General features: G+C 33.5%; 1 pseudogene; it reads left to right on the forward strand.

The window, feature by feature from the left end:
• The first annotated feature begins 1964 nt into the window (after nt 1–1964).
• On the forward strand, nt 1965–15690 carry LOC109259538 (microtubule-associated protein RP/EB family member 1-like; annotated as a pseudogene).
• The last annotated feature ends 4431 nt before the right edge of the window (nt 15691–20121 follow it).

The following is a 20121-nucleotide window of genomic DNA, read 5'->3' on the forward strand; positions in this document are numbered from 1 at the left end:
GTCAGGCTATTCACACAGGAGTGAGGATATTTCTTATGGAGCTTCTCAATCAAGATCCTTCCTCTTGGAAGTTTAAGAACTTGTATCTCAGCAGTCTCAACAGAAGCCAAAAATAGATGAGATCTTGGCTCTGGATTGTCCTGCATTTTGAGATTTTGGTGTGATTTTTAGTCCTGAAATCACAGTTTTCTTTTAGGTCAAAGCGATCCTTGACTTTTAGTATGCCAACTTATTCTTACTGTAAGGTAACAACTTGTAAGCTCTTTACATATTGTAGCTCAAACTCAAAGCCTGTAAGTTTTATTATACAATTGAAATAAAGTAGTAAGGCACTGCTGAAAGATTCAGGAATTTTAAAAATGCAATACAATGGATTGTTCAGAGACCACACATATATATACATAAATTCTAAGAGAATGTTGACAGTGCACCGAGGAGAAACAATAAACTTTTCAATAAATGATGATAGATTACACATACACACAGAGTCATACCCTAATATAAAATAAAATAAAAATAAATCTCCATATATATCCAAATTCTAGTATATTAAAAACTAAGTAGCATTGAAAATTTTATGTTTCATCATAAACAAGACAGAAGTTCACTATGTCTATTTTTTGACATGTATTGTAATTATTAACCAATGTAGTCCAACTAGACATGCAAATAATACAAATTGGAAATATATTAGGAAATATATTTTTATTTGTTTTGGTATGAGTATACACTTAGTATATCCAAAAGATTCAATCAAAACACAATATCAAAAGTGATATCAAAAAATAGTCATTCCTTTTGTAAAATATTTTTAGTCATGTCCAATGAAACAAATTTTGTCAATCATATTTGAGGTTTGTTTGACATGTTAGGATTGGTAGAATTTGCAGAAATTTCACAATATATAGTTTTTTCTATACCATCTACAATATTCCTGCAACTCAGAATAATACACTCAAAAATGATAACAATTTTACTAGTTTATAGTTCATGGATTTTCTTGCTACACACAAAATGGTAATTTACTGAAGAAACTATCAGTAGGCATTTCAATCACAAAATGCAAAGGTAAATGAACAAGAATTAATAAAATCATTGACTCCTCTATGTGTTTACCTGAAAAGTCTCCACACCTTGAAATGTGTTATAGAAACAATTTCTTTTGAATAGTTTTCCTAAGAGCCCCTGTCAGATAACTATTCCTTAGGCTATAGATGAAAGGATTTAACAAGGGAGTAATCACAGTGTACATGACAGCTGCTGCTTGGTCTTTTTCAGCTATATGGGAGTTGGAGGGACATAAATAAACGCCAATTATTGTGCCAAAAAACAAGAGGACCACGCAGATATGAGAAGAGCATGTGGAGAATGCTTTAAATTTCCCTATGGTTGATGGCATTCTGACTATAGAATAACCAATGAGTATGTAAGAAACTAAAATACAGATAAAGCTTACCACCACCACCAGTCCCCCCTCAATAAAAATAAATAACTCATTGCTATGGGTATCTGAACAGGACAATTTTAGCAGTGGTCCAATATCACAGAAGAACTGAGGAATTTTGTTATCCTTACAGAAGGATAATTGAACCAATAAGATGGTGTGTATCTGTGCACTCAAGATTGCAAAGATCCAGGAGGTGGCCACCAGACGAGCACAGAATTTGGGAGTCATAATGGATAAGTAGGACAAAGGAAGGCAGATGGCCACAAAACGGTCATAAGACATAATAGGGAGAAGTAATGTTTCCATCCCTGAAAAACAGATAAATAGGTACATTTGCATCATGCAGTTATTAAATGAGATAGTAGAATTTCCTGTCTGGATGTCTACAAGCATTTTGGGAACAGTAGTGGAAGACAAACAAAGGTCAATCAAGGATAAATTGCTAAGGAAATAATACATAGGGGAGTGAAAGCAAACATTTGATATACTTGTTAGGATTATGAGAAGGTTTCCAACCATGGTGGTCAGGTAAATGCAGAGAAGCAGGAAAAACAGGAGTGGCTGTTTGGCTGGATCATCAGAAAACCCCATGAGGATGAACTCAAAAAAGGTGCTTTGGTTTAGCATCTTCATAAATTCTATCATCTGTATGTAACTCTTGTGATAAATATAGTAGTATGAAGTTCATCAAACAGAATTAATCAGGTCATCAACCCATGGGAGGTGTTCACTCTGAAAATATCATAAGAAAGTTTTATTTGAGGGTATGGTGTGGTCATGGTTTCTCATCATCAAGTTGGTGCAAAATTAATTTTATTTTCTATTAACATTTTATCACATTCAAACTGAGCTCTTAAATACATTATCTAATTTATTTTAATTTATGTCACTTGGAAATATTACCCAATTGTACTGAAGAAGAAATGGAGACATAGAGTTTAAGACTTGTTCATGATCATAAAGATATAAATAAGTGGAAATGATATTTCAACACAGTTTTCCTGACTAAATGTTCTTTTTCAATTCACAAGGGGCTTAAATTTCACCATGAAAATGTGAAACATAAAAGTATTTAAACCCGGTTGCTTTTGTACTTATATCAAAAGTAAGAGTTATGATCTCTATTCAATTTTCTTTTTACTTTACTATCTCCAGAAGACTCATTCTAGATTATTTTTTACATCTGGTCTCAGAGTCTATTGTCTTTATCATAACAATTAAACCATAACAATGTAGTCACCCCTTAATGTATGTTTCTCTCATTAACCTGCAAGACACTGGATAATAAAGTCTATGTCATGTCTACTTTTGTGTGTCAATGTTTTAAAAGACATTGGCTTATGATAGAACTAAATAACATAGACTTAATGCAATAATTAGATGAATAATTCTTAAAACAGAATAATTTGTGAAACTATAGCTATATTTTCAATTTTCAGAAAAGAATTAGTAAGTAATTCATAAAAAATACACTGGAGTAATACACAAACTTTGGTTCTCTCCATTTCTGGGAGTAAATCCATACCAGAGAATTATTAATTAGCAAATAAATGACTTAAATATATCAATAAAAATTACATAATTCCATGTGAAAAAACATGGAGAGAAAAGACTTCAAAGATTATTAACCCTGTAGCTCTGAAATAAAAATCTCTTATTGATAGTTTTCTGATTCACAGAATATCAAATAAAACAGCTACTTTATCGCAATAATTATACAGAGTGAGTATAAAGATCAGACATCTTGCCATTTGTGTTATTTAGGTCACCTGTGCCTACCTTGTTGAAGGTTTCGACTACTTCTTACAGTTGAATGAGAGGTTTATTTTTTGAGTCAACTTAATGCTCTTGGAATGGATAGAAGTTTAGTTTGCAATTTGTAATATATCAGTTCCAAGAAGCATTAAAGTGTGTGGATTTTTGAGATATAATTTTGTCAAGAGACCTCTTACAAAAAACAAATGTAACCAGAACATCAGTTTTTTCTCACATCATCCTGGGTGTGTAAATTTATATATTTTTGAAATATATCAGGGGTATTTGGAGGCCTTAGAGCTAACATGTCTTTGGAAACTACAATAATTTGTCTTATATTTATTGATACAAAGGGATTTTCCAAACATAGACAATTGTATGGTTCTGTTGAAACACAAGTAACCTCTAAACGAAGAAAAACAAAGTACTGATTATTGAATCAATCATAAAAGAAGATAGAGTAAACTCCCATATTAAAGGTTAAAGAACTCAAACGTAGAAACTTCAAAGGATATTATGTAAAATCAGTACCTAAGGAGTCCATGAAAATAACTATAATTCCTGAATATATTTATGGCTCAAATCAATTGTGTTTGTTTCAGTTATCAGGTCTTGGGTGGAGAAGCTCTTGCTCAAATATCATGATCAATCCCTGGAATAGACAAAATATGTAATATTTATTACAGAGGATCATGTGTATAATATGCATATTTAGCAAATACATACTAGAACAAAATATTGTACGTGTTGCCTGCATAGTTGTGTTTCATGAAATAAAAATATTTTTTGAAATGTTGAATTTACCATATAAATTAAGTTGATATTGTTTACATGTTTTGTAGTCTTATTAGCATAAAATCAATGAGTAGTTTATCTCATATTACAAAAAAAAGAAATTCAGAAATGTGTAAGTCATATACATTTAAATATTTTTACAATAGCTTTGTCTACACTTATAGAAGCAGACTGTTAGAAAAGCTTTTATTTCAACATTCTTTAAAAATGAAAACTGCCACCCATAACTATAGTTTTCAGATACTAAATAGTATCAATACCTCTAAGCCTTGTTAGAATTTGTGTAGACATCTGTGTACAAACATCTAGAATAAAAAAAAAACCACAAAATATCTAAAGTCAAGTTCTACAGTGGCAGGAGAATACTGATTCTATAAATTCTAAAGTTCCCCACATAGAGATTATATGCATCATATGCAGTCAGTGACATTTGTAAAAAGCTGAAATAACTCACCTAAATTAATGTGATATTTTTGGATGCTTTTCATTGCTTTCATTTCTGATTCATTTCATCAACAAATGGGTTGAATAGATCCACCAGTTTACTCTTCTGTGGCACTGATAAAGCTTGCCCATGATGAATTGATAGTGAACATAATAATGTAACTGAAGAATGTGGGACTAAATGAGGTAAGGAAGCACATAGAACATTTACATGTTCTTAGGGAGCTTCCAGGACAGTCTGTTCAATTCCCCATGAGAAAGGGATACCAAGCAGATATTTAATCTCGGTTGTGTGCCCCAGAGACATTTTCTCTAGAGGACAATGAAGATTTATAATTTTATCCCTTCCTTTTGTTATATTCACAGTAATTCAACTATAGAGGTTTTCACCATAGAGATTGGGAAATTGTTAAATTTCCCAAGAGTTTCAATTAAAATATTCTCTAATGCATAATATCAGATATAAAATGATAGTAATATCACCTGATGGTCAGAATTCTACTAGATATAATTTGTCCCCTTATGAGTAAATAAATGCCCTCTAACCAAATTGAGTTCTGTTATTGTTTTTCCTCTTTTCTAGCATGCTCTAATTTGACATGGCATATTTAATCTAAGAGTATTTATACCCTTTATGACATTTATTTCTTCCCTTATGAAGTTGTTTACATTTGGGCTAAAAAGCTCTGCAATAAAGACTACATATATTGTTTATACCAGAGCTTCCAAGACTTCGTAGAAAAGTGGAAAATTATCCTCTATTAAAATGTGTGAAAATTTGGTAAATAAAATAATAAATATTGCATTGAAACTATGGAAATATAGGGGCGCCTGGGTGGCTTGGTCGGTTAAGCGTCTGACTTTGGCTCAGGTCATGATCTCACGGTCCGTGAGTTCGAGCCCCGCGTCGGGCTCTGTGCTGACAGCTCAGAGCCTGGAGCCTGCTTCCGATTCTGTGTCTCCCTCTCTCTCTGACCCTCCCCCATTCATGCTCTGTCTCTCTCTGTCTCAAAAAAAAATAAAATAAAATAAAATAAAATAAAAAAATAAAATAAAAAAAAAAAGAAACTATGGAAATATAATGGAAAAAACTGTATTTTGTAATGGATGGTATTTAAAGCTTGGAATTACTTGGGCGCCACCCTTCCTTACTTATTACCTCATTTAAATGAAATTAGTGACTACTGGCATTATCAAGCAATCTATTTTCAAATATTTCTACTTTGCCATTTCCATGTTTTTCCTTTAAACATCCTTTTTAGTTAGTAACATTTAAAATTTATAAATTTATAATTGTTATAGTTTTGTGTTCTCCCATGGGCAACATTGAGGGTGATTTTCTCAATATTTTACATGTCACCATTTACAAACTATTGTTGAGGATAGATCTTAAACCAGATAGAATTGTAAAATAATTTAATGTTTACATATATGTATTTGGCAATTAACATATTTACTAGTATTGTGAAAGCTTTATCAAGCTATAATTAACATACAACATTGAGCAAGTTTAAGGTGTACAACATATTGACCTGATATATGTATATATTACAAAATGATTACCATAGTAAAGTTAGTTCTTATGTCCATCACATCATAAAATTACATTTGTTGTCTGTGTGGTAAGAACATTTTAGATTTACTCCCAGTAGCTTTCCAATATATAAGACTTTTGTTGACTATAGTCACTGTGCTATGTATTAGGTCCCCAGCACTTATTTATATTATAACTGGGAGTCTGTACCTTTTGACCAGCATCTCCCATTTACTCCAACCTCCCGGCTCTGGGCAACCAGCATTTTGCACTCTGTATCTATGAGCTCAGCATTTTATGATTCTACTTATAAGTGTTATATCCACAATTCAACCAAGTAAATTTAAAATTTTATTTGGTTTTATTAAATGATTCATGAATTGAGCAGCATCCCATCTAGCAAGTAGAGGGCAGTTCCAAATGTCTACCAAAAGGGAAAGACTAAAGGTTTGGCAAAAAAAAGTCATAAACAGAAAAGAAAAAAGAAAAGATTATTAGGTAATCTTATCTTCATTTTGGAATAGTTTGTCTTAATAGGTGGATTATCTGATCTTCTTATGGGGGATAGAAAAGGTCTGTATGGGGGATAGAAAAGGTCAAGAGACCTCCTACAAAAAACAAATGTAGCCAGAACATCAGTTTTTTTTCTCACATCATCCTGGGTATATAAATTTTTATATATATATATATATTTTGAAATATATCAGGGGTATTAGAAATTGTCATTATGTTCATTATGAGCCCCAGTTTGGAGACTTGGCTGAAGTAATACCATTTGGGACCTTGCGTGTGTGTATGAGTTCGTTCAATATTTATCTTCCACATTTACCTTACTTATTACACTTAGAATAATACCCTCCAGGTTTATCCATGTTATTGCAAATGGCAGGATTTCCTTCTTTTTAGGAATAACAATATATATCTATATGGATATATATAGATGTCTATGTATATCACATATCATAATGGGTCTTATGTTGTTTTTTATGTTTGTTTATGTTTTGTTTTGTTTTTGTTCAGGTATGTTTTGTTTGTGTTTTAGGTATCGTTTATGTTTTATTTTGACTATAGTGAATAACACTACAATGAACATGAACATGGAAATATATCTTCAAAATAGTGTTAGTAGTTATATACGCTTTTCTTTTCATAACCTTGCTATCTCTTGCTATCTCTTGTCTTAATTTAGAGATATTCCAATAATTGTGAGGTATTATAAATTGTTTTTATTTTATTTACATTTCGCTGATGATTAGTGATGTTGAGCATCTTTTTATTTGCCTGTTTGCCAGTGTATGCCTCTTTTTAAACAATGCCTAACTTCTCTGACCATTTTTTCAATCGGATTATTTGTCTTTTTTTTTTTTTTTTTTTGCTATTAAGTTGCTTAAGAGTCCTATATATTATGGATATTAACCTCACAACAGATAGATGGAATGTACATATTTTCTCCCATTATGTATGGTGCATTTAAATTCTTGATGGTGATTGCTTCTTTTGCTGGGTAGATGCTTTTTAATTTGATAGAGTCCCACTTATTTAATTTTTTTGTAGCCTTTGCCTTATGCATCATAGCCAAAAAAATCATTGCTAAGACCAATGTCAAGGTGAATTTTTTCTAATTTTTTATTAGCTTTATGGCTTTCAGTCTTACGTCCATACTTTTCATACAATTTCTGTTGTTTTTAATGAATGGTGTAAGATAGGGGTAACATTCTTTTTGCAGGTGAACACCCAAATTTCCCAACATCATTTGTTGGAGAAGATATCCGTTTTTCTATTGAATACCCTTGGACACTTTGCCAACTTCTATTTATTTATTTTTTTTATGTGTATTTATCTATTTTGAGAGAGGAAGAGCATGGGAGGGGCAGAGAGAGACGGAGAGAGATTCCCAAGCAGTATCCACATTGTCAGCTCATAGCTCTGTGGGGCTCAAACTCACAAACCATCAGTTCATAACCTGAGTTGAAATCAAGAGTTAGATGCTTAGTCAACTGAGCTACCTATGTGATCCTCCTTTGTCAGATTTTAATTGAATGCATATGCATGGATTTATTTGTAGTTTCTTGATTGTAGGTTCTATTGCTTCATAGGTTTCTTTTTATATTAATATCATATTGTTTTGATTGGTATAGCTTCATAATGCAATTTGAAATCAGGTTGTGTGATGCCTCCAGGTTTGTTCTTCTTTCTCATAATTGCTTTGCCTCTTTGGATCTTCTTGTGGTTCTATATGAATTTCAGATTTTTTTTTTCCATTTCTGTAAAAAATGTCATTGGAATTTTGATAAAGATTGCATGGAATCTATAGATGTTCTGGATAGTTTGGAAATTTAATGATGTTCATAATTTGCAATTAATTTTTCCAGTGAACATGGAATATCTTTTCATTTCTGTCTTCTTCAATTACCTTAATTAATGTTTTATAATTTTAGTGTATAGATATCTGTTTTTGTTTATTTCTTAGTGTTTTATTATGTCTGATGCTATTATGCATGGGATTGCTTTATTTTTATATATTTCATTGTTAGTACAGAAACATGACTAAATCTGTGTTTATTTTGTATCATGTTAATTTATTAAATTTCTTTATTTGTTCTAGTAGTTTTTCATGGAATTTGTAGTTTTTCCTCATATAAAATAATGTCATCCACAAACAGGGACAATTTTACAATCGGGATGCATTTTGTTTGTTTGTTTTGCTTGCCTAATTGCTTTGGCTAGAGTATTCAGCACTATGTTGAAAAGAAGTGGGGAGTGAAGTCACTATTTTGTTCCTGAAATTAGGGAAAATCTTTCATCCTTTTACCTTTGCATATGATGTCAGTTGTGGGCTTGTGACAATAGATTTTATTTTCTTGATTCATCTTGCTTCTATACCCAATTTGTTGAAGATTTGTATCATGAAAGATATCTTATATTGTCAAATGCTATTTCTACATGTACTGAGATGACATAATTTTTATCGTTAGTTTCTTATCATAGTATATCATGTTTATTAATTGGCATATGCTGAACCATTTTTGCATAACAGGAATAAATCCCATGTGGTCAAGCTATATATTTCTATAAATATGTTGTTGAATTGTGTTTGTTAATGTTTTGTTTAGACTATTTGTATCTACATTTATCTGGAATATTGACCTTAAATTTATTTTCTTTTAGAGTCCTTATCTAGTTTTGGTATCTTAAAAATGGCCTTGTTAAATGAATTTGGAAGTGTACCTTCCTCTTCAGTTTTTCAGAATAATTTGAGATTTTTGGCATTAACCTTTCAATGTTTGTTAGAATTCACCATTTAAACCATTTGGTCATGCCCTCCCCCCACCCCGGCCTTGGGAGGTTTTTGATTAATGATTTAGTATTCCTGTCGTTGCTTTGTTCAGATTTTCTATTTCTTCATGAGTCACAGATGATAAATCATGTTTCTAGGAATTTATACATTTCATCTAGATTATCCAGTCATTTGGTGTATAAATTATTTTGGTAGTCTACTATAATTCTTTTAATTTTAAATTATCATTTTTTATGTCTTCTCTATCATTTTTATTTTATTTATTTGTATTGTCTCCTTTTTTTCTTTCCTTCAGCTAAGTTTTTTCTGTTTTTATTTTTAAAAGGCAACTCTTTGTTTCATTGATACTTTTATTTTTTTTCTAGTACTTTATTTGTGATCTGTATAATATCTTTAAACGTTTATTTTTATAAATTTGGGCTTTGGTCTCTTTTAGTTATTTCTTTAAAGAGTAAACATAGTTGTTTATTTGAAATTTTTTACCTTAATTTAGGTGTTTCATAATAGACTTTTCTCTTAGCACTACTTTAGCAGAATTTCATACCTATTTATATATGGTGCTTTAATTGGTTGTTCAGTAGTAAGTTGTCTAGTTTATGAATTTTTTATGAAGTTTTCAGCCTTCCTCTTGTTATTTCTTTCTAGTTTACTATCATTGTGATTGAAAGAATATACTTTTTATTATTTTAATATTTTTAAATTTGCTAAGACTTGTTTTATGAGCTAATATGTTATCTATCCTAGAGGATGTACCATGTGACCTTCGGAAGAATGTATATTCTGATGCAGTTGAATAAAAAGTTATATACATGTATGTTATGCTCGTTTGGTTTAAAATATAGTCCTAGTCCAATTTTTCCTTATTGACTTTTCTGTCTGTATGATCTATTCATTGTTGAATTAGGGTATTAAGTTTTCTATACTTATGGGTCTATTTTTCCATTTAGATCTGTTATTGTTGACTTCATATATGTAGATGCTCTGATGTTGGGTCTGTATATATTTACAATTATTATATTCTCTTGATTTATTGATCTCTTTGTCATTACATAATAACCTTACTTTTATTTTACTGAAGATTTTGACCGAACGTGTACTTTGTCTGATGCAACAATAGCTAGCCTTGCTGCCTTTTGTTTTCCATTCATATGGAACATTTCTTCCATCCTTTCACTATGAATCTACGTTTTCCTTAAAATTAATGTGCTCTGTGGACAGCATATAGCTGGGACCCTTTTTTTTTCTTCTCCCCCCCCCCACCTTTTTTTAAGTTCATCCACTTTATGCCTTTTAATTGGATAATTTTTTCAATTTACTTTAAAAGGCATTACTGATAGAAAAAAACTTATTAATGCAATCTATTATGTTCTGGAAAATGATTTTAGTACCATGGTGGGGCAAGTTATTCTTTTCTAGCCCTTTTTTTTATACAACTAACTTGACATCCATTACCAAACAAATGCGCCTCTGCCCTTTATACCAAGAGACCTGAGACATTTCTAATTTTCCTGTGCAGCCCCCCAAAAACAATATCTCAATTAGGGCTGCAGATACAAAGGAGGTGGGGAAGCTGCTTTAGTCCCTTCTACTATAATTACACAAGGAAAGAGTAGAATGGCAAATTCAAAGTGTTGAAAAGCAAAAATTGGCAACCAACAATACCATGCCAAGAAAGATTATCCTTCAGATATGTAGGAAGAATAAAGTTTCTTAAGCAAACAAAATATAACAAAATTCACCACCACTAGATCTTCCTTGCAAGGTCTCAATGAACTAGAAAAAGAAGAAAAAAATAAGCTAAAAAAAAAGCAAAAAAAGGGAAATAATAAAGATATGAGCAGAAATAAATAAGCTCAAAACAGTAATGAAAAATGATTAGTACAACTAAGAGTTCATCTTTCAAGAATGTAAAAAAAATTAAGAAAGCTTTACATAGGCTAAGAAAAAAATTGTGAATCCTCAATAAATAAAATTATAACTGTAGAAAAAGACTTTACATCTAATATGACAGAAATTCATAAGATCATAAGAGATTACTATGAATAATTATATACCTACAATTTATACATACAACCTAGCAGGACAGAATCATGAAGAAACATAAAATCTAAACAGATCAATTAGTAGGAAAGAATTAAAAACAGTAAAGAAGAAACAAATACTCCCAACACAGAAAACAACCCAGATCAGATGGCTTCACTGGCATATTCTACCAAACATTTACCAAAGAATTAATACCTATGCTGCTCAAATTCTTCCAAAAATTGAAGAGGTGGAAACACTTTCAAAGTCTTTTTACAAGGCCAGCATTACACTGATACTAATGATAGATAAGAACATTACAAAGTAGAAAACTATACACCAATATCACTGCACATATTAATGTAAACATTTTCAACAGAATATTTCCAAACTTAATTCAAGAATCAGTTTAAAAGTGTTCACTTTAGCCATTTGGGATTTATCTCTGTGATGCAGTAATGGTTCAACATACTCAAATAAAATGCAACCTTTTACATCAATAAAATGAAAGATAAAAATCACTTGATCATCACAATAGATGCAGAAAAGCATTTGACACATACAATGTTCTTTCATGATAAAAAACCTTCTACAGACTGGGTATAGAACAAATATACCTTACCCTAATAAAGGTCATCTACATCCAACTGCAACAGGCTTTATACACAATGGTGAAAAAATTGAAAGTGTATCTTCTAAGATCAGAAACAAGACAATGATGCTCACTTTCACTACTCTTATTCTATATAATACTCCAAGTTCTAGCTAGAAAAATTAGACAACACAAAGAAATAAAAGGCAACTGATTCTGAAAAGTACAATTAAAATTGTCAGTAATTGTAGTTGATATCATTTTGTATATAGAAAATCTCAACAACTGAACAAAGATACTATTGGAACTAATGAACGATTTCAATAAAACTATAGAATATAAAATCAATATCAGAAATCAGTTTAATTTCTACACATTTATTTATGTATATATATACATGCATATGTATATACATATGTATATGTGTGTGTATATATATATATATAGAATACAACATATAGGAATAAATTAAGGCAAGGAATTAAAGATATGTACAAGGAAAAATGCGTGCCTTTTTTGAAGAAAATCAAACAAGACACAGACAAATGAAAATACATCCAGTGTGCTATGATTGGAAGAATTCATAGTGTTAAAATGCCCATACTGCACAAAGTCATCTATAGATTCAATGCAATTCTTATCCAAATTCCAATGGCATTATTCACAGACATAGAAATAGCAAAAGACCTAAAATTTGTAAGAATTGCAAGAGCAAATAACCAAAGCAAACCTAAGAAAGAACAAAGCTAGAGATATTTCACTTCCTGGTTTCAAACTATATTACGAAGCTATAGTAATAAAATAGTATGTTATTGGCACAAAAAAATAAACACACACCAATGGAACCAAATGGACAGCACATAATTAAACACCCACATGTATGATCAACTAATATTTATTAAGGTAGTCACCAGTCACACCTGGTGAAAATATGGAAAATAAAAAGAGAGGGAAAGAATAGTTTATTTAACAAAAGTTTGGAAAACTGGATACATACATGCAGAATAATGATGTTAGACCCACCTCTCATGTCACTCACAAAAAGATAATTCAAAAAGATCAAAGACTTAAACACAAGATATGATACCATAAAACTAGAAGAAAACATTAAGATATGGCACCTCACCAATGGTCTTGGCAATGGTGTTTTGGAAGTGACACTGAAAGCAGGAAAAACAAAAGTAAAAATTAACAAATAGGAATCAAATATACTTAAAATCTTCACAGCAAATGAAACAGTCAAAGAAAAAAATGAAAAATCAACCTACAAAATGAGAAAAGTTTTACTAACCCAATATTAAATAAGGGGTAAGTATCCAAAATATATAAACAACTCGTAAAATCAAATAAAGGAAATAATTTTCTTACAAAATGGTCAGAGGAACTGTGTAGACAGAGAGAGTGAGAGAGGGAGGAGAAAATCGGGGAACACACCTGGAGAACATTTCCTCAAAACATTGTTCTGGAAAAAGACAGGAGCTAAATTTTGAGAGTTCTTGCAATCAGTGAGGATTAAAATCTGGAGTCCTAATTGTCAGTGGCCTTGGCTGTGATAGATCCCAAAGGCACTGTCCTCCTCTTAGAGAGAAAGCAAGCAAACAACTCAGTGGCAGATGGTGTGGAAACAGCAATCTGAAGAATGCCTGGTGCACACAGGTAGAGATTATTTGCTCTTTTTGGAGCACAGTTCTTAGGGGCAGCATTCAGAGACACCTTTCCTGGAACAAAGGAGCTGGCTGGCACTATTTCCCTCCCATGCTCCTTAGCATAAAGACAGAGCTACTTGCAGAAAGCAGAGCAGCATCTATACTGGCTGCCTAACTAGTTTACACCAAGCTCCAGACCCCTTAATTCTGGTAGGACTGCCATTCTCAGTCAAGCTTGCATCAGTCCAGCACAGTGAGGCCATTCCCCACAAGATAAGCCTAAACTCCTACCCACACCACATCTACTGACCAGAGAGTTTTGCAGGGCCCCAGTTCCTCCTGGTAGGGATGATGACAAGTTTTATTTCACAAACAGACCAGAGCACACCAAGTAAAACTTGCCAAATTCAGGTCAGAGACCAAACACTGTCCATAGAAAGCAAGGAGAGCCTCTGCAGATAACTTGACTGAAGGATGGAGCAGCCAGAACAAAATATCAGAATACACACAGCACACACCAGAGACACTCCATGAAACCAAAGAGCATGGACATTACATGACCTCTTCTTCATAAAGCCATTACTTTCGGGAGCAGAAGACAAACTGGCATTTCTGACACACAGAAAATGGTACAGATAAACAAAATGCGAAGAAGGAGATATTTATCTTAAATGAAAGAACAAGATAAGGTAACAGTCAGAGAGCTAGGCCAAACAGGTATAAATAACAATAGAAAGATAATAAGATAAATATTCTATTATGGATGATTTAAAGCATTGATCATAATGATACTCACTGGGCTTGAGCAAAGAATAGAAGACATCAGTGACACACCACAGAGTTAAAAGAGTTAAAAAAAATAAATCATTTGAAAATTCAATAAACAAATTGGAAAAAGGCTTCATGCAATGCATAGTGGGCTGGGGGGAGGAGAGGAATGAATTAGTGACCAAAAAAGACAAAGGAATGGAAAAAAACTGAAAAAAATAAATAAAACAATAATGCAACACAAGAATAGACTTAGGGCAAAAAGTGACTCTATTAAACATAATAACATTTAACTATAGGAGTCTAAGAAGAAGAAAAAGAGAGAGAAAAAGGGGCAGAAAATGTGGTTAAGGAAATAATAGGTGAAAACATCCACAATCTAGGGAAGGAAACACACATTCAGATGCAGAAGGCACAGAGAAATTCCATTAAAAAAAAAGTAAGCCAACACTAAGATATATTGTTATAAAATTTGGAAAATGTGACAAATAAAAATCTTAATATAGTAAGGTGGGACAGTTTGAGCAAGACCAAGACAGAACCAAAGCCAGGCACAGGCAGGGGATATGGTCCCACCAAGAACCGAAGAAGGCACTGAATGTATACTCAATGTCCATCACCAGCAATAATCTAAGACAACATGACATGCTGGGCCTGGGTCAATGAGTCTCTGCAGCTGAATCTGACAAAGATCAAACAGTTGCACTCAGTAACTGCTTATCATCAGTTTATGGGCATGCTGTTCCTTGGCTCCATTGCCTTGAAGAAAGTGAAATTCCACACTAAACTAGAACACGAATACATCCAGAACTTCAAAATACTACAAGCAGGTTTTAAGACAATTGGTATTGACAAAATAATTCCTGTGGACAAATTAGAAAAGGAAATTTTCAAGGCAATTTTGAATTTGTTCAGTGGTTCAAGAACTTTTTTGATGCAAACTATGATGAAAAAGACTATGACCCTATAGCTGCCAGACAAGATGAGAAAACTTTAGTGGCTCCCTCCCTTGTTGCTCCAGCTCTAAACAAACTGAAGAAACTTCTCAGCTCTAGGAGTGCAGCTCCACAGAGGCCCTCTGTGACCCACAGAACTACTGCAACCCCTAAGGTTGACCTGGGTTTGGTGCTAAAGAATCTGGTGTGGGCAACTGGGATGATGAAACAGCTAATTGATGCAGCAGGTCAACGTGTTGAAACTTAATGTTGAAGACTTGGAGAAAGAGATTTCTATTTCGGGAATCTAAGGAACATTGAATTGATTTGCCAAAATAACAAGGGGGAAAACAACCCTGTACTGCAGCGTACCATGGGCAATCTCTATGCCACAGACAAAACTTTTGTGATAGCTGATGAAGGGGGCCCACAGGAGGAAGAAGAAGAGTGTTAACAGTCTGGACCAGCAGAGCAATATCCAAATTCTTCCCTCCAAATCATATGCTTAACTGTAAAATATTTCCTTTTATTATTCTTAGGGGACGTACTGATTCCTTTTCATGAGCAAAAAGTACCTCTTGTAAAGAACACTGCAGAAGTTTCACTCTTTTTCCAATGAGTTTGAGTTAGGGGTTTTCATTTTATAGCAAGGCAGTATTAACATCCAGCTGTTTCACCTACGCTGCAGCTCACAGAGGCTGACCATGGGGCTCCCCACGTGGATGCTGGTAACACTGATTAAGGAAGACATTGTTTTCAAACTTTTTTTAATGTTCATTTATTTTTGAGAGAGAGAGAGAGAGCATGAGCAGGAGAGGTCAGAGAGAGAGGTAGACAGAGAATCAGAAGCAGGCTTCAGGCTCTGAGTTGTCTACACAGAGTCCACTGTGGACTCAAACCTGTGAACCGGGAGATAATGACCTGAGCTGAAGTTGGATGCTCAAAGAACTGAGCCACCCACGTGCTCCAGGAGGTAGTGTTTTTATGTAATATGCTGAGGCAGATACCTCAGTAGAAAAAATGTAAAGACTGATTTGAATTTTAAGCTAATGTGAAATCTTGGCAGGGTACATTTTAATAAATAAATGCCTTAAGAATATTTAAAATATGCTTCCATATTTCAAAATATACAAAAAAAAACCTGACATATTTTATGTGTCTGATGTTGTGTCTGGGAAGGAACGGCCAGATCTCTGGACCTTTGGAATCTGCTGTTCACAGGTCTTGCAGGGCTGGTTGAATCTAAAAAGGTCTAGGCGTTGGCCCAGAAGAGAAGTTTAAAAAGTCACTCTGTAAAGCCATTTGTTGTCTTTGGCCCATTGTATCCTTGCTATAATAAGCAAAAGGCATTGTTGCCTGGACTAAGAGAGGTTGTGTTCCAGCCCTGACATGTTTGAGTTGGAGAGACTGAATTTCAGTGAACATTTCTCTGACATTTTTCCCAATTATCCCTGAAATTTCAATGTATTGGTTTTTGTTTGTTTGTTTGTTTGTTTGTTTTGGCAGAGGGGATGAATTGTGTTCAGTTTATAAATCTAACAACTACTTTTGGGGACTTGCCCACATCTCTGGGATTTGAATGGGGGTCATGTCCCATTTTACTGTATTTTAAGTTTACATTGAACACGCTTCCTTCTCTGCTCCCTTTTCCCACTGGGGACACCTCTTTCACTCCTTAAAGTTCGCTGCTTAGAGTGTAAGTTCAGCAGGTAGGTGGTCACACTGAAAGTTTCTCTGAACCTCTGTCAGAGGGAGTGACCAGTGAATGCCATTGCTACCCTGGGACCTACAAGACTGGGTGTTCCCAACACCTGCTATCCACAGCCTTCCACTGTTATTGAAATACTTTGCCAGTGCACTAATCTCCTTGGAGATAAAATTTGTTAGCATGTTGGCAAATGTTAATTTTCTTTTGCAGAAAATCCAGGACCATGTCTGAATTAATAATTAATATTTAAAATACTTCATTCCTTAACTCTTACTCATTTGTTCTATTCCCAGCCTATTCAGTTCCTTAGTTTGGAAGAATTATGCCAAATAATTTTGTCACCCACTACTGAGACTGTTGAGACCCTGATGTATTTCTTTTGATTTGTTTCTCGTGGTAGCTTGTCCTAAAATGTGTGTATAAAGCAGATATTTTATGATAAAAATTATTGTGTAGTGAATGTTCTATGTGGGATTAAGAGAAAAACCCAGATACAGTGATTAACAATGCCAAAAAAGTGAAAGTAACTAGCCATTGTTCAAATAACAGTGGTGCTATTTCTCTTTTGTGGCCTTTTAGACTTCTGTTGCCCTAAAATCCCATTTTATTTGGAACCCATTTTCCACCTGGTCTTTATTGGTAAGGTTTTTTTTTCCTATGTTAAATAGTTTCTAAATCAAATTCCGTATTTCAAAAAAGAAAAGAAAAGAAAAGCAGCATGGCAAAAGAAGTTCTTAACTTACAAGGGGCAATCAATAAGGCTAGCTTGAGATATCTCAACAGAAACTTGGAAAACCATAAGGGAGTGTGCTGAGTGGGAAAAATATGCAGTTAAGAATATTTGATCTAGAAAGGCTATCATTACATGCAGAAGGAGAGATAGTTTCCCAAACAAACAAAAACTAAAGGAGTTGTGACCACTAGCACAGCTATGAAAGAAATATCAAAGGGGACTCTTTGAGTGCAAAGTAGAGACCAATAGTGGCAAAGCCAAGAGAGGATCACAGAAAATTTCAAGAAACAATGACAAAACAAGCACTAGAATAGCAATAAATACACATGTATTGATAATTACTTTGAATGTAAATGTACTAATGGACTAAATGGAATAAAAGATATAGGATGTCAGCACAAATAAAATAAATATGATACTTCTGCATGCTGCCTAAAAGAGATTCATTTCAGACCTAAAGACACTGAAACATTGAAAGTGAGGGGGTGAAGAAATATTTATCATGCAAATGGCTGTCAAACCACTGTCCTAGACTCTAAGTTGAAAATTCTCTTTTGGCCAGCAAAAGAGTGGGATGCAGGACAAAAAGCAAGAGATGGCTAATGTCTGGGAAAAGATACAAGCCCTGAATAAGGGTCTTGCCCTGTATTTATTAAGATCAGAAGGCTTACAAATGTGATGGACATGCACAATGAGACAATGAATCAGTGAATATTAATTCATGGGCATAATGGAAAAGGGGGTTTTGAAGATATACAGTGTTTGTGGTTTAGGTCAATATAAAACAAAATCCTGGCGCCGGGCAGAAGGACAGATGGTTGTTAAGGGCAGACAGGAGACACCATGTCTGTTTATCTTAGCTAGCCTAAAGGATAAAGCAAATGGAACAAATAACCTGGGGTTAACAAGGCACCTTTTCTTTTGTTAATCAGCTCTGCTCTGGGCAACTTCACCTGCAGCTCAGTGCAGCACTTTATACTCCAGTTTACCTGTTTACCTAACTTGGTCCTTCCTGTGAAATCAGCTTTCTGCTATAGTACTAAATTGGTGGTGGTGGTGGGGGGGGGGTGTCTTTGCCCTGAATGCCTAATATTGCTTACCTCATATACCTTTGAATTGGGTGTCTTTGCACCTTTCTCTATTCTGGGGCCTTTGCTCCTCCCTCTCTGCTCAGGGGACTGCACCGGCTCTCTATTCTGAGGTGCCTTTGCACCTCCCTATTCTTGGGTTCTAATTTTGTTTACCCAAACTCGGGTGTGAGCATCCTATGCCTTTGTACTTCTTTATGCCTTGTTAATCCATTGGTATAAGCCTGGGGGATTCTTAAGCTTATTCCCCACAGAAATAAATAGTCACAATGCTTACATTGGACAAAGATTGTAACAAGAGACAAAGAAGGACACAATATAATCATAAAAGGGACAACCCAAAAAGAAGATATAAAAATTGTTTATAAACTCTACATGGAAGCACCCCAATGTATAAACTAATTAATAATGACCATTAAGGAAATTATTGATAATACAATATTAGTAGGGGACTTTAACACCATACTTACCAGAAAGTACAGGCCATCTAAAAAGGAAATCACCAAGGAAACAATGCCTTTGAATGACTCACTGGACTAGATGGACTTAACACCTATATGCAGAACATTCCATGCTAAAACAGAAGAATACATGTTCTTTTCAAGTGTAAATGGGAGATTCTCCAGAATAGGTCACATATTAAGTCACAAATCAGGACTCAAAAAGTACAAAAAGATTGAAAACATGCCTTTCATCCTTTCTAACCACAACACTATGACTATAGAAGTCAATCACAAGGAAAATTTGGAAAGAACACAAATACATGGAGATTAAACATCATGCTAGGAGACAAGAAATGAGTCAAGAAAATCCAAGAAGAAATAAACAAACATGGAAAAATTGAAATGAAAACACAACAGTCCATAACCTTTTGGATGCAATAAAAGTGGTCCCGAGAGGAAATTAGATAGTAATACATCCCTAACTTAAGAAACTAGAAAAATCTCAAATAAACAATCTAACTTGAAACCTAAGGAGCTACCAAAAGAAAAACATATGAAGCCTAAAGCTTTCAGAAGGAAGGAAATAATAAATCTCAGACCAGAAATAAATGATAGAGAAACAAACAAACAAAAACAAAAACAAACAAACAAAAAGAACAGATCAATGAAGACAGGAGGTATTTCTTTGAAAACAATAAATAAATTGATAAACCTCTAGTCAGACCTATCAAAAAGAAAAGAGAAAGTACACAAATAAATAAAATCTCAAGTGCAAGAGGAGAAATAACAACCAACACACAGAAATATAAACCATTATGAGTTTATTGTGAAAAACTATATGCCAAACTAGAAGAAATAGAAAAATTTAGAGAAACATATAAACTGCCAAAACTGTAGCAAATAGAAATGAAAA

This window comes from Panthera pardus, unplaced genomic scaffold (genome assembly GCF_024362965.1).
Source record: "Panthera pardus isolate Hobbes unplaced genomic scaffold, ASM2436296v1 HiC_scaffold_1, whole genome shotgun sequence".
Lineage (NCBI taxonomy): Eukaryota > Metazoa > Chordata > Mammalia > Carnivora > Felidae > Panthera > Panthera pardus.